Source organism: Coregonus clupeaformis, chromosome 8 (assembly GCF_020615455.1).
Source record: "Coregonus clupeaformis isolate EN_2021a chromosome 8, ASM2061545v1, whole genome shotgun sequence".
Classification (NCBI taxonomy): domain Eukaryota; kingdom Metazoa; phylum Chordata; class Actinopteri; order Salmoniformes; family Salmonidae; genus Coregonus; species Coregonus clupeaformis.
Window position 1 is genome coordinate 41,224,495 of NC_059199.1, and position 14,126 is coordinate 41,238,620.

General features: G+C 41.4%; 1 protein-coding gene across 5 annotated transcripts in view; it reads left to right on the plus strand.

Annotated features, from left to right (window-relative positions):
- Positions 1-1,292: 1,292 nt before the first annotated feature.
- The window catches only part of LOC121572049 (oxysterol-binding protein-related protein 3-like), a 30,200-nt gene continuing 17,366 nt past the window's right edge, over positions 1,293-14,126 (plus strand). For 4 of the 5 annotated variants that reach the window (XM_041883913.2, XM_041883911.2, XM_041883914.2 and 1 more), the window contains exon 1: positions 1,293-1,390. The gene's annotated coding sequence lies outside the window, so the exon portion shown is untranslated. Of the gene's footprint in view, positions 1,391-10,739; positions 10,884-14,126 lie in introns of all 5 variants that reach the window. The other variant, XM_041883912.2, reaches the window with a different exon arrangement.

The window sequence follows — 14,126 nt, forward strand, 5'->3', positions numbered from 1 at the left end:
TTCGAAAGGGTTAGTGTAGCAAATTGAAAAGGATCAGCAGCAATTCAGTAGTGATCAGTAGTGACCAGTGGTGGAAAACGTACACAATTGTCATACTTGAGTAAAAGTAAAGATACCTTAATAGAAAATGACTCAAGTAAAAGTGAAAGTCACCCAGTAAAATCCTACTTGAGTAAAAGTCTAAAAGTATTTGGTTTTAAATATACTTAAGTATCAAAAGTAAAAGCATAAATAATTTAAAAATCCTTATATTAAGCAAACCAGATGGCACCATTTTCTTGTTTTTTAAAATCTATTTAAGGATAGCCAGGGGCACGCTCCAACACTCAGACATCATTTACAAATGAAGCATGTGTTTAGTGAGTCCGCCAGATCAGAGGCAGTAGGGATGACCAGGGATGTTCTCTTGATAAGTGTTTGATAAGTGTCCCTCCTGTAGCTCAGTTGGTAGAGCATGGTGTTTGCAACACCAGGGTTGTGGGTTCAATTCCCACGGGGGGCCAGCATGAAAAATGTATGCACTCACTAACTGTAAGTCGCTCTGGATAAGAGTGTCTGCTAAATGACTAAAAATGTAAAATGTTCCTGTCCTGCTAAGCATTCAAAATGTAATGAGTACTTTTGGGTGTCAGGGAAAATGTATGGAGTAAAAAGTACATCATTTTCATTAGGAATGTAATGAAGTAAAAGTAAAAGATACCCCAAAAAACTACTAAAGTAGTACTTTCAAGTATTTTTACTTAAGTACTTTACACCACTGGTAGTGACACAACACCACACACACAGATGGCAGTAGTGATTCAATAAGGCTTGAGTAGGCATACAACAGTAATGTGTAGGCATTTTGTAGTAATTAAATAGTGAACATGTAGGAATTGTGTAGGTATGTGTAGGTTTTAAGTAGTAGATACCCAAAAGCTCAGTAGTTACACAGTAGTCATTAAGGGAGAATTCGGTAGTGATTTGAGGAGGAAATATGTAGTGTTCACCAGTAGTGAAACGTCCCAATTGATCACTCATTACTACTTAAATTACTACATAAATCACTACTGGTTTACTACACATCTAAATAGCAATCAAGTAGTAAAAAACAGTAGGTTTTGTGTAGATCTTGTGTAGTCGTGATGAGTAGTAATTCAGTAGTACATTTTCATGAGGGCGGGCTGGCCCTGTTTTTTACCGCGTCACTGTACCGTGGTGTTCAAATGTGCCCGCCCCCTTATATTTGTTGAGGGACGTATGCTCTTTTTACTCGCGAGTCATTGGACTAAAAGGCTTTCAATCATCCCAGCCTCGCCATCGCGGCGTTCACTCACACATCAAGCCACGGAGTAATATTTCCCTACATTTTGTGCTGGATTTTATTCACTGAAGTTTTCTTCTCAAAAGTGTAAGCGTTTGTTGTATTTCATTTAGTATTTAGGCATCTGAAAATGTTGTTTACTTTTCTTTTGCAGTAGGCTACCACGTTTTAATTACCTTCTGAATTGTAGCGACCGAGTTGACAGTCTGTTCTCGCCTCGCGCTGTTATTTTATTGCCAACATAACCCTTTCAAAATATGTACTAGTGGGACTAACTGCTAGGATCAACTTTCAAATATGTCCAAAGAACGGAGTTCATCTTCTAATATGTACTATTCTCATGGAGTCATTCCAAACATGGAATATTGTCTTTGCGCTGACTGGTTGGAATGGATCAAGTTGGCTGGTGTCTGATGTGGCACCCTCATCAGAATTGATTGCACTATATTTAGGCTTAGGCTACCCCATTCATAGACGCCAACTACCTTTAACGCCTATTGATTAAGGTATCATCTTCCAGGTGGACTTTTGTTAAGAGCACCAACGCTTACTCTAAACGTCAACACGCATAATTTGCGGTACGGTTTTGGAAACCTATAGTCCAAGGAACGTATCTTTAATATCAGCAATACATAATTTTCAAAAATGAAACGGTTAACGTTCAATTATGATACATTTTTAGGGTGCCACGAGGCCATATCTCCACATTACCTGTGTTAATTAGCTATCTAGCATACTCCGAACACCTGTGTGTAATGGAAGAAGGCCGCGAGAAAGGTGTTGTAACTGAAAAATACTGTTGGCTGCAACTCTGATAAAGACGGTTTAAAAGTGTAGCCTGTGTTAGTGATGGGAAACCAAGGCTTTCTGAAGCCTGTGGCTTTCACCAAATTGTGCCTAAAAAGGGGTTAATTACTCGGAGCTTTTAACACAATAGTGACATCTACTGGTCAGGAATGAAAAGCAGCGTTTGATTTTCAGAGTTTTTTCCACAATATTCATCGTTGGTCAGCTGCGGGTCTTAAAGGTGCTGCATGGTCAATCCGACATTTGCATTGGCAGTACAGCATTTACGGTTATTCTTGCACTTGGCCAAGCAGCACAGAGCTGTTGTCAAGGGAGTGAGTTTATTCAGGACCTCCCGCCCTCACCTACAGTCAACCAATCATGTAAATGCGGAGCTATATGGAGCCCTCTGCATTGTTACAAAATTTAAGGTGCACAGAGATGTGGTTCGGAGACCAATTTGGCCTCTGCATCCTCCAGAGGCTCTGCGATTGCATCACACCATCCATATGCCTCGATCACACCTGCAGTGTCATTGCGCAAAATGGTACGCAGCATCTTCTGGATATGTGTGCAACAAAAGTTCAACATTCCCCTTCTGCTACCATTTCTGTCAAGCCGTCTACGCATACAGTTTGACACATACTTCGATAAATCCAATTTATGAACCACACACAGACCGCACTGCAACTGCCTCTGCAACGCAATGCTGCAAGGCAAACACAGCGTTACATTGGAAATGAATGTACTTCTGGTGTACCAAAATGGAATAACGCTGTCGGTGTGATCGAGGCGATACTCTGACCACATTTTCGGATCAAACATAAACTGTCTCTTAGTAGCCTACTATCAGTTAGCCCAGGGTTTCCCAAACTCGGTCCTGGGGCCCCGCCTGGGTGCGCATTTTGTTTTCTGACCTAACACTACACAGCTGATTCAAATAATCAAAGCTTGATGTTGGTTATTTGAATCAGCTGTGTAGTGCCAGGGCAAAAAACTAAACGTGCACCCAGGGGGGGCCCCAGGACTGAGTTTGGGAAACCCTGAGTTAGCCTACCATACAAGTTTGCACCTTCCATCATGCGTCCCTTCTTTGCTGTGAATCCCTTATTTATTTATTTATCTATTTTAGCTGTCACTGAAAAATTTCATTATTTAGGATGCTTAAGACAGAAGCTTATAATTTACTAAATAAAACAAATAGTTTGAACAACAATGTGCATAAAGTGTGGCGTCACAAAACAATAATATGCTACCGTTAAATTGACAGAAGGTACGGTGGGATTCGAAGTGGTCGGTGATCTGTTTGTTAACTTGGCTTTCAAATACTTTCGAAAGACAGGGCAGGATGGATATAGGTCTGTAGCAGTTTGGATCTAGAGTGTCACCCCCTTTGAAGAGGGGGATGACCGCGGCAGCTTTCCAATCTCTGGGGATCTCAGACGATACGAAAGAGAGGTTGAACAGGCTAGTAATAGGGGTTGCGACAATTTCGGCGGCTAATTTTAGAAAGAAAGGATCCAGATTGTCTAGCCCAGCTGATTTGTAGGGGTCCAGATTTTGCAGCTCTTTCAGGACATCAGCTATCTGAATTTGGTTGGCCGGGGGGGGGGGAGCATGGGCAAGTTGCAGCGGAGGGTGCAGAGCTGGTGGCCGGGGTAGGGGTAGCCAGGTGGAAAGCATGGCCAGCCGTAGCAAAATGATTATTGAAATTCTCGATTATTGTAGATTTATCGGTGGTGACAGTGTTTCCTAGCCTCAGTGCAGTGGGCAGCTGGGAGGAGGTGCTTTTATTCTCCATGGACTTTACAGTGTCCCAAAACTTTTTGGATTTAGTGCAACAGGATGTACATTTCTGTTTGAAAAAGCTAGCCTTTGCTTTTCTAACTGATTGTGTATATTGGTTCCTGACTTCCCTGAAAAGTTGCATATCGCGGGGCTGTTCGATGCTAATGCAGTACGCCACAGGATGTTTTTGTGCTGGTCAAGGGCAGTCAAGTCTGGGGTGAACCAGGGGCTATATCTGTTCTTAGTTCTGACTTTTTTGAATGGGGCATGCTTATTTAAGATGGAGAGGAAAGCACTTTTGAAGAACATCCAGGCATCCTCTACTGACGGAATGAGGTCAATATCCATCCAGGATACCCGGGCCAGGTCAATTAGAAAGGCCTGCTCGCTGAAGTGTTTTAGGGAGCGTTTGACAGTGATGGGGGGTGGTCGTTTGACTGCGGACCCATTACGGACGCAGGCAATGAGGCAGTGGTCGCAGGCAATGAGGCAGTGGTCGCTGAGATCCTGGTTGAAGACAGCGGAGGTGTATTTAGAGGGTCAATTAGTCAGGATAATATCTATGAGGGTGCCCATGTTTACGGATTTAGGGTTGTATCTGGTAGGTTCCTTGATAATTTGTGTGAGATTGAGGGCATCTAGTTTAGATTGTAGGACGGCCGGGGTGTTAAGCATATCCCAGTTTAGGTCACCAAGCAGTACGAACTCTGAGGATAGATGGGGGGCAAGCAATTCACATATGGTGTCCAGGGCACAACTGGGGGCTGAGGGGGGTCTGTAGCAAGCGGCAACAGTGAGAGACTTATTTCTGGAAAGGTGGATTTTTAGAAGTAGAAGCTCAAACTGTTTGGGCACAGACCTGGATAGTATGATAGAGCTCTGCAGGCTATCTCTACAGTAGATTGCAACTCCGCCCCCTTTGGCAGTTCTATCTAGATGAAAATGTTGTAGTTCGGGATGGAAATGTCTGACATTTTGGTGGCCTTCCTGAGCCAGGATTCTGACACTGCTAGAACATCAGGGTTGGCAGAGTGTGCTAACGCAGTGAATAACTCAAACTTGGGGAGGAGGCTTCTGATGTTAACATGCAAGAAACCAAGGCTTTTACGGTTACAGAAGTCATCAAATGATAGCGCCTGGGGAGTAGGAGTGATACTGGGGGCTACAGGGCCTGTGTTAACCTCTACATCACCAGAGGAAAAGAGGAGGAATAGAATAAGGATACGGCTAAAGGTTTTAAGAACTGGTCTTCTAGTGCGTTGGGTACAGAGAATAAACAGAGCAGATTTCCGGGCGTTGTAGAATAGATTCAGGGCATTTTGTACAGACAAGGATATGGAAGGATATGAGTACATTGGAGGTAAACCTAAGCATTGGGTAACGATGAAAGAGATAGCATGTGGGGTGGGACAAAGAAGCAATCTGAGGCAGGTTGAGCGGGACTGGGGGCTTTACAGTGAAATAGTACAATAACAACTAACCCAAACAGCAATAGGCATATTGACATGGGAGAGAGGCATAACGCAATCACAGGTGTTATTCGAGAGGGCTAAGACAACAACTGGTAATGGCGACGTATGTTTTGCATTTGTGGAATTATTTTGATGTGATATATAAAAGTAAAGGGCTTTATGTTTCTAGAACTATTGCAATTGAGAATTGATTAATGTTTAGATGGAGTATTTGGCTGTTTTGGCTGCCAAAGCCAGTCTACCTCTGAAAATAACATAGTGCCGTCAGAAAATATTCACACCCCTTGACTTTTTCCACATTTTGTTGTTACAGTCTGAATTAAAAAATAATTACATTGAGATTTGTTGGGGTCACTGGCCTACACGATAATACCCCATTATGTATGTTCACGATAATACCCCATTATGTATGTTCACGATAATACCCCATTATGTATGTTCACGATAATACCCCATTATGTATGTTCACGATAATACCCCATTATGTATGTTCACGATAATACCCCATTATTTATGTTCACGATAATACCCCATTATGTATGTTCACGATAATACCCCATTATGTATGTTCAGGAGTAAAACAAGTTACATAAGTTGCATGGACTCACTCTGTGTGCAATAAGAGTGTTAACATTTTTGAATGACTACATCATCTCTATACCCCACACATACAATTAATTATCTGTAAGGTCCCTCAGACGATCAGTGAATTTCAACCACAAAGACCAGGGAGGTTTTCCAATAACTCGCAAGGAAGGGCACCTATTGGTAGATTGGTAAAAAAAAAAAAAAAGAAGCAGACATTGAATATTCCTTTGAGCATGGTGAAGTTATTAATTACACTTTGGATGTCGTATCAATACACACAGTCACTACAAAGATACAGGCGTCCTTCCTAACTCAGTTGCCGGAGAGGAAGGAAACTGCTCAGGGATTTCACCATGAGGCCAATGGTGACTTTAAAACAGTTAGTTTAATAGCTGTGATAGAACTGAGGGTGGATCAACAACATTGTAGTTACGCCACAATACTAACCTAATCGACAGAGTGAAAAGAAGGAAGTCTGTACAGAATAAAATATTGCTTTCCGAGTTCCGAATTGATTGTCTTGAACGGGGCATAGGTCTGTCTTAAATTATCAGTAACACACGCCTTATCAGTCACTTTAGGGAATTTTCATTGAGCCGTCTTGTCTAGTGCAGAAATATCCCACATAGCCTAATTACTCATTTTAACAGAACACCCACTGAAATCTAGCTAAATCTGAACATCTCTATATGATTGTTTGTGATTTCCTTTACTATAATGTAGGCCTATTCGCTAGTCATTCTAACTCTCTGAGCTCTCAAAATAATGATGCCACCCTTTGATGTGCCTTAGACTACATTTTAAAGTAACTGTCCAGTGAAAATCTCACAAAAGAAAAATAAGTATATTATACCCAAATAATGTTGTTGACTCATTCTATACTCGTATTTGTGGCCAAAGCATAAATTCGAGTAGAAATACTTCAAAAACCACACTTCTAACCTCACACCTCTAGGTTGTTTAACAAATGCTTGCTATTTCCTCATACAACAGGCCAATCAGCTGTTTACTTTCATGAATATTTAATGACTAAGCCCACACCATTCTTTTGTTGGGGTACGCCCACACCATTCAAACACAGAAAAGCTGCCATTTAACATATTTAATTTAACATTTAGGAAGGAAAACTATTTCACTCATATTGTAATCATAGGTCATATTCCATAGAAATCTGGGAACACTGGACAGTTACTTTAAGTCTAGCTGGTAGGCAACACCAAGAAAGAGAGATCCTGTTTTGGTCGATAATGGACCGGTACTATAAATAGACCCATGTTTTATGCCCTCAGATTTTCCTTGAAGCCCAAACAAACGGAGTACATCCCCTCCCGTGCCGTCAGTTGTCTCCATGGTAACTCTGTATAGAATGAGGGTTGGCTTCAGTATGTCTCAGCTTTAGCCGAAAGAGAGTTATACAGGAGTGGTTACTCATTATGAGTTTCATAATGTTGTGTTGGTCAATGAGTGGGTTGGTATAAATGGCCCCTCAAATGATGGGTTCATAAGACTGTCCCTGTCATTCAGAGTGTGTGTGTGAGAGAGAGCGCGATGAGGGAGAGTGGGTGTGCATTTGAATGACAGCAGAATGACTGGTCAGACTCACCAGATTGCTCAGACAGATAGCTACACAAAATTTCATAAAACACAAGGCCACACTAGAACCTCCCCTGCCCAACCAGATACACCTCAAGGGGTGTACAGTACAAGGTAACTGAAGTGTTTGTACACTTCCTTTCTGATTGTTGTCAAGGATATGCAGAGCACAACAATGCCTGTACTGCAATATAGGTCTGCCTGTTGCTATTAGCAACGCTTTGTGTTGACCTATACAATCTAATTCTACGGCAGTTGACTAGCCTGGAAATCCATACTGTTTCACTTCTGTTACTTTTCGGTTTCACTTTTCCATAATTAGAGCAAAACTAACTTGAAACGGAGCAGAGTACTTGACAGCCTGTTGTAAGTGATTGAGTTGCAACTTGCATTCAAACAGGAAATCTGAAAAGCAGTGGATTGGTATTGATGTGTTCTAGAATGTGGTTGTGTTTTTGTGTTCCCCTTCCTCCCCGTCTCACCCTCCCTCTGTCTGACTCAACCTCCCTCTAGTTTGACTCAGTGTTTATTTATTTAGTATCTATGGAACCAGTTGGAGGTTAACACCGCTGCTTGGTACAGTCAATTCCGTGGACTCAATGGAGAAGGGTTTTTTGTGTAGAAGTTGTGTGTTTTGGTTTAATGGTTAATGTTCAGTGCTATAGCAGTGAACTGACATAGCTTTTTAATGGGCAGTGATGTGATAGTCTTTCTATGCAGCAGGATTTAAACTGTTGGAGAGTATTCTGCCATAGTAAACGGTATCCTTGCGGTGTTAGTGTAATAATCTGCCATACTAAACGGTATCCATGCAGTAGAGTGTAAAAAAAAATACAAAACTGAAATATCACATTTAGATAAGTATTCAGACCCTTTACTCAGTACTTTGTTGAAGCACCTTTGGCAGTGATTACAGCCTTGAGTCTTATTGGATATGAGACTACAAGCTTGGCACACCTGTATTTGGGGAGTTTCTCCCATTCTTCTCTGCAGATCCTCTCAAGCTCTGTCAGGTTTATTGGGGAGCGTTGCTGCACAGCAATTTTCAGGTCTCTCTAGAAATGTTAGATTGGGTTCAAGTCCGGGCTCTGGCTGGGCCACTCAAGGACATTCAGAGACTTGTCCCGAAGCAACTTGTGCGTTGTCTTGGCTGTGTGCTTAGGGTCGTTGTCCTGTTGGAAGGTGAACCTTCGCCCCAGTCTGAGGTCCTGAGTGCAATGGAGCAGGTTTTCATCAAGGATCTCTCTGTATTTTGCTCCGTTCATCTTTGCCTCGATCCTGACTAGTCTCCCAGTCCCTGCCGCTGAAAAACATCCCCACAGCATGATGCTGACACCACCATGCTTCACCGTAGGAATGGTGCCAGGTTTCCTCCAGACGTGACGCTTGGCATTCAGGCCAAAGAGTTCTATCTTCGTTTCATCAGACTAGAGAATCTTATTTTTCATGGTCTGAGAGTCTTTAGGTGCCTTTTGGCAAACTCCAAGCGGGCTGTCATGTGCCTTTTACTGAGGAGTGGCTTCCATCTGGCTACTCTACCATCAAGCTCTGATTTGGTGTAGTGCTGCAGAGATGGTTGTCCTTCTGGAAGGTTCTCCCATCTCCAGAGGAACTCTACAGCTCTGTCAGAGTGACCATTGGGTTCTTGGTCAGCTCCCTGACTAAGGCAGTTCTCCTCTGATTTCTCAGTTTGGCCGGGCGGCCAGCTCTAGGAAGAGTCTTGGGGGTTCCAAACATAAGAATGATGGCGGCCACTGTGTTTACATTTACATTTTAGTCATTTAGCAGACGCTCTTATCCAGAGCGACTTACAGGAGCAATTAGGGTTAAGTGCCTTGCTCAAGGGCACATCGACAGATTTTTAACTTAGTCGGCTTGGGGATTAGAACCAGCGACCTTTTGGTTACTGGCACAACGCTCTTAACCACTAAGCTACCTGCCGCCCCGTGTTCTTGGGGACCTTCAATGCTGCAGAAATTTTTTGGTACCCTTCCCCAGATCTGTGCCTCGACACAATCCTGTCTCTGAGCTCTACGGACAATTCCGTCGACCTCATGGCTTGGTTTTTGCTCTAAAATGCACTGTCAACTGTTGGACCTTTATATAGACAGGTGTGTGCCTTTCCAAATCATGTCCAATCAATTGAATTTAGCACAGGTGGACTCCAATCAAGTTGTATAAAGATCTCAAGGATGATCAATGGAAACAGGATGCACCTGAACTCAATTTCGAGTTTCATAGCAAAGGGTCTGAATACTTATGTAAATAAGGTATTTCTGTTTTTTTGTATTTTTAATAGATTTGCAAAAATGTCTAAACCTGTTTTCACTTCGTCATTATGGGGTATTCTGTGTAGATTGCTGAGTTTGTATTTTTTATTTTATCCATTTTAGAGGCTGTAACAAAATGTGGAAAAAGTCAAGGGGTCTCTACTTTCTGAAGGCACCGTGTGTGTGTGTGTGTGTGTGTGTGTGTGTGTATATATATATATTTATATAAGTGCATTATTTTTGACAAGAGCCTTATGGGCCCTGGCCAAAATTAGTGCACTAAATAGGAATTAGGGTTCCATTTGGGGGGGGGGACAGTGTTGGCAATTCCACGGTAACGGAAATACGCTTTGACTTTAAAATGTATGCCAAACAAAAACCATTGATTTCAAAGTAGAACAATTTACAAAAAATGAATTTAGTAGAAGAACTGTGTATATGCAAAAGTTGGCAACGGAATTACGGTAAAATCTCCCTCAGGTTTTTATGCGACCACTTTTTCCAAAACCTCTTAAATATCTGCTCCGAATTAAGATTCAAAGATGTCTGCTGAAAGAATCGGGTGTCAGCTATGACATGGCACCTTGAATTTTGAACTACAGTAAGTGAAGTGGATTTACACCCGGTAATGGAATTATGGTAATGAAATTACATAATGGGTCCCTGATCTGTACTACACAGAAATGCATAATTATGGATATTTATGTAATTCTCCTCATGTTTTATAAGTTTGGACATCACAGTAGAGCACAGTGCAGTACAATACAGCAGAGCAGAGTAGGTTAGAGTACAGTTCAATAGAGTACAGTTCAATAGAGTACAGTTCAGTAGAGTACAGTTCAGTACAATATACTATACTATACTATATTTACTGTATTGTATTAGACTGTGCTTTACTCACTGTACTTTCCAGACTTGTGAAACATACTTCTATTATAGGTTCAGATTTGGTCCAGTCCGTCTGTTAACATCAAGACCAGGGCGGACTGACCAAATTTCAACGTCCATGGACATCCGGTGTCGGTCGTTGCTAAGTGGGTGAGGATGCTGGTTAAAGTCAATGGAAAGAAAGGGGGCTCATGGGTAAGTGTCAGTAAGAACTGGGAGAGCTGACGTTAACTGGACAGTGAGGCAGAGCGAGTGAGAGAGGGGTTTTCCAGGAATTACGTGTTTTAATCATGTGATATCAGTTAAATCACTAACTAATTGGTAGGTCTACCATTACTTGTTACTTCTGTGAACTTTAATTATCCTCCCTCCCTCATGAGCGAGCGAAATGAGAAAATATCTTAAAGATAATATTGAACAAGGCAATATTTCTTAAACTTACAGAAGGTAAACAATTTCTCCAAAACGTCAACATTATTGTGTTTTGATGTATTTCTGATACCTTTTAAGACTTTTTCTGCTAGATGTTTTCTAAGATCCCCTTTCCATCTGTTTATCCTGACATCAAAGCCTAAGATGGAAAATGGTTGAAAAATGTATCTATGCCTTCATTTCCCCAAAATATAGACACTTAGCTTTCATTTGACACCCAATTTGATGTGCTCATGGGTCATTTTCCATGGAAATACCCAGTGGTTGGAGTGTTGGGTCCCAGCGAACATTCCTTCATGCTGATGACTCATGTCCTGGGCATGGCTCTGACTCATGAGAGAGGCCTAGCAGAACCAGACAGTGTACACACAAACACACACACTAACAGACAAACCAACACACACAAACTAAAAAACACGTCCACACACACACTGACGCACAAAACACAACACACTCAATAGAGCTTTGGCGGAACTAGACGGCACGTTGGACAAACCTGCTGTATACACACAAAGACATTCTACCCATAAGGTTCTGTGTACATTTCCACAGTATACAGTCGCTTACAAACTGCAATTCACCCAAAGCATTTAATTGTTTAGGGAGAGGCTCTATAACACACACACCCGGATTGGGCATGCCACAGCCTGGATGGAGGAGAAGAGAGGAATGTGTGTTATCAGTAGGAATGTGGGCATATTGTTCACTTCTCAGAAACCATTAACACACTGTGTACATCCTGATTATCATCATGTTTCTCATACTGTACCTCACTAAGAATGTTGATAAACAGTGCCTTCAGAAAGTATTCATACCCCTTGACTTATTCCACATTTTGTCTTACAGAGTGAATTCAAAATTGATTAAATATTTTTGTTCACCCTTTTACAAACAATACCCGATAATGACAAACTAAAAACATGTTTTTAGAAATTTTGAAAATGTTTTGAAAATGAAGTACAGAAGTATCTCATTTACATAAGTATTCACACCCCTGAGTCAATTCATGTCAGAATCCCCTTTGGCAGTGATTACAGCTGTGAGTCTTTCTGGGTAAGTCTCTAAGAGCTTTGCACACCTGAATTGTAAAATAGTTGCACATTATTCTTTTTACAATTCTTCAAGCTCTGTCAAGTTGGTTGTTGATCATTGCTAGACAGCCATTTTCAACTCTTGCCACACATTTTCAAGTAGATTTAAGTCAACTGTGTTTTAGGTAATGTCCTGCTGAAAGAATTTGAATCCCAGTGTCTGTTGGAAAGCAGACTGAACCAGGTTTTCCTCTAGGATTTTGCCTGTGCTTAGCTCTATTCAGTTTATTTTTATCCTAAAAAACTCCCTAGTCCTTGCAGATGACACGTATACCCATAACATGATGCAGCCACCACCATGCTTGAAAATATGAAGAGTTGTACTCACTGATGTGTTGTGTTGGATTTGCCCCAAACATAACGCTTCGTATTCAGGACATAAATGATCTTTCTTTGCCACATTTTTTGCAGTTTTACTTTAGTGCCTTATTACAAACAGGATGCATGTTTTGGAATATTTTTATTCTGTACAGCCTTCCTTCTTTTCACTCTGTCATTTAGGTTAGCATTGTGGAGTAACTACAATGTTGTTGATCCATCCTCAGTTTTCTCCTATCACAGATGTTAAACTCTAACTGTTTTAAAGTCACCATTGGCCTCATGGTGAAATCCCTGAGCGGTTTCCTTCCTCTCCGGCAACTGAGTTAGGAAGGACGCCTGTATCTTTGTAGTGACTGGGTGTATTGATACATCATCCAAAGTGTAATTAATAACTTCACCATGCTCAAAGGGTTATTCAACGTCTACTTTTTTTTTTACCCATCTACCAATAGGTGCCCTTTGTGAGGCATTGGAAAGCCACCCTGGTCTTTGTGGTTGGATCTGTGTTAAAAAAATCACTGCTCAACTGAGGGACCTTACAGATAAGTGTATGTGTGTGATACAGAGATGAGGTAGTCATAAAAAAAACGTGTTAAACACTATTGCACACAGTCCATGCAACTTATGTGACTTGTTAAACAAATGTATACTCCTGAACTCATTTAGGCTTGCCATAACAAAGGGGTTGAATACTTATTGATTTCAAGACATTTCAGCTTTTCATTGTTTTTTTTTTTCATTTATAAAAATGTCAAAAAACATAATACCACTTTGACATTATGTGGTATTTATTGTGTGTAGGCCAGTTACACAATCTCAATTGAATCCATTTTTAAATTCAAGCTGTAACACAACAAAATGTGGAATAAGTAAAAGGGTGAATACTTTCTGAAGGCACTCTATCTACATTTGTTTCTTGCTGCAAAACCAGCCTGGTGGTATTTATTACTGTACACCATAGCAAAACATTATGCAACGTGAAAACGTTCAGGCAATCCCTCCCCGCTTTGGTCCATTTTCTTCCGTTTGGTGCAGTGAATTACGACCCAGGTGTTTGCAGTGCTGAAATCGAAGCCAAGGTAATGTCTACATAGGTAAAAAATAACTAAAAAAGCACATACTATGCAAATATATTGAAACATTTTGGCCTGGCGCCTTGGTCTACAGAATGTGAACATCGAGTTCACATCGCTCCACTACTATGTGCTGCTAGCAACTAACGTTTCCTGTCTCCATATTCACACAATGTGGACATTTTATTCACATCACAATACTGTGTGTAAATACTGTTTAAGCTACTAGCAACTGCCATACAGCAGAATTCCATGTCTCTACCAGTATTAGTGAGTGTTATCGTGTGTAGCCACCGGCTAGTCTAGTCCTCTGCTGAGATTTGAAGGACTGGGCTGGGACTGATTTGTGTAACCCTGACTCACTTGTGGACTCTGCTGGTCAGCACAGTAGCTGTGACTTTGACTGGGCTGGGAGTCATGTGGGTTTCACTGGGCTACTGCCACTGTCTCACTGCACTATACCATAGTTCAAATGGAGACTCTGGCATTTCCCAATACACAGGGTCTATGCTGCTGGGAGT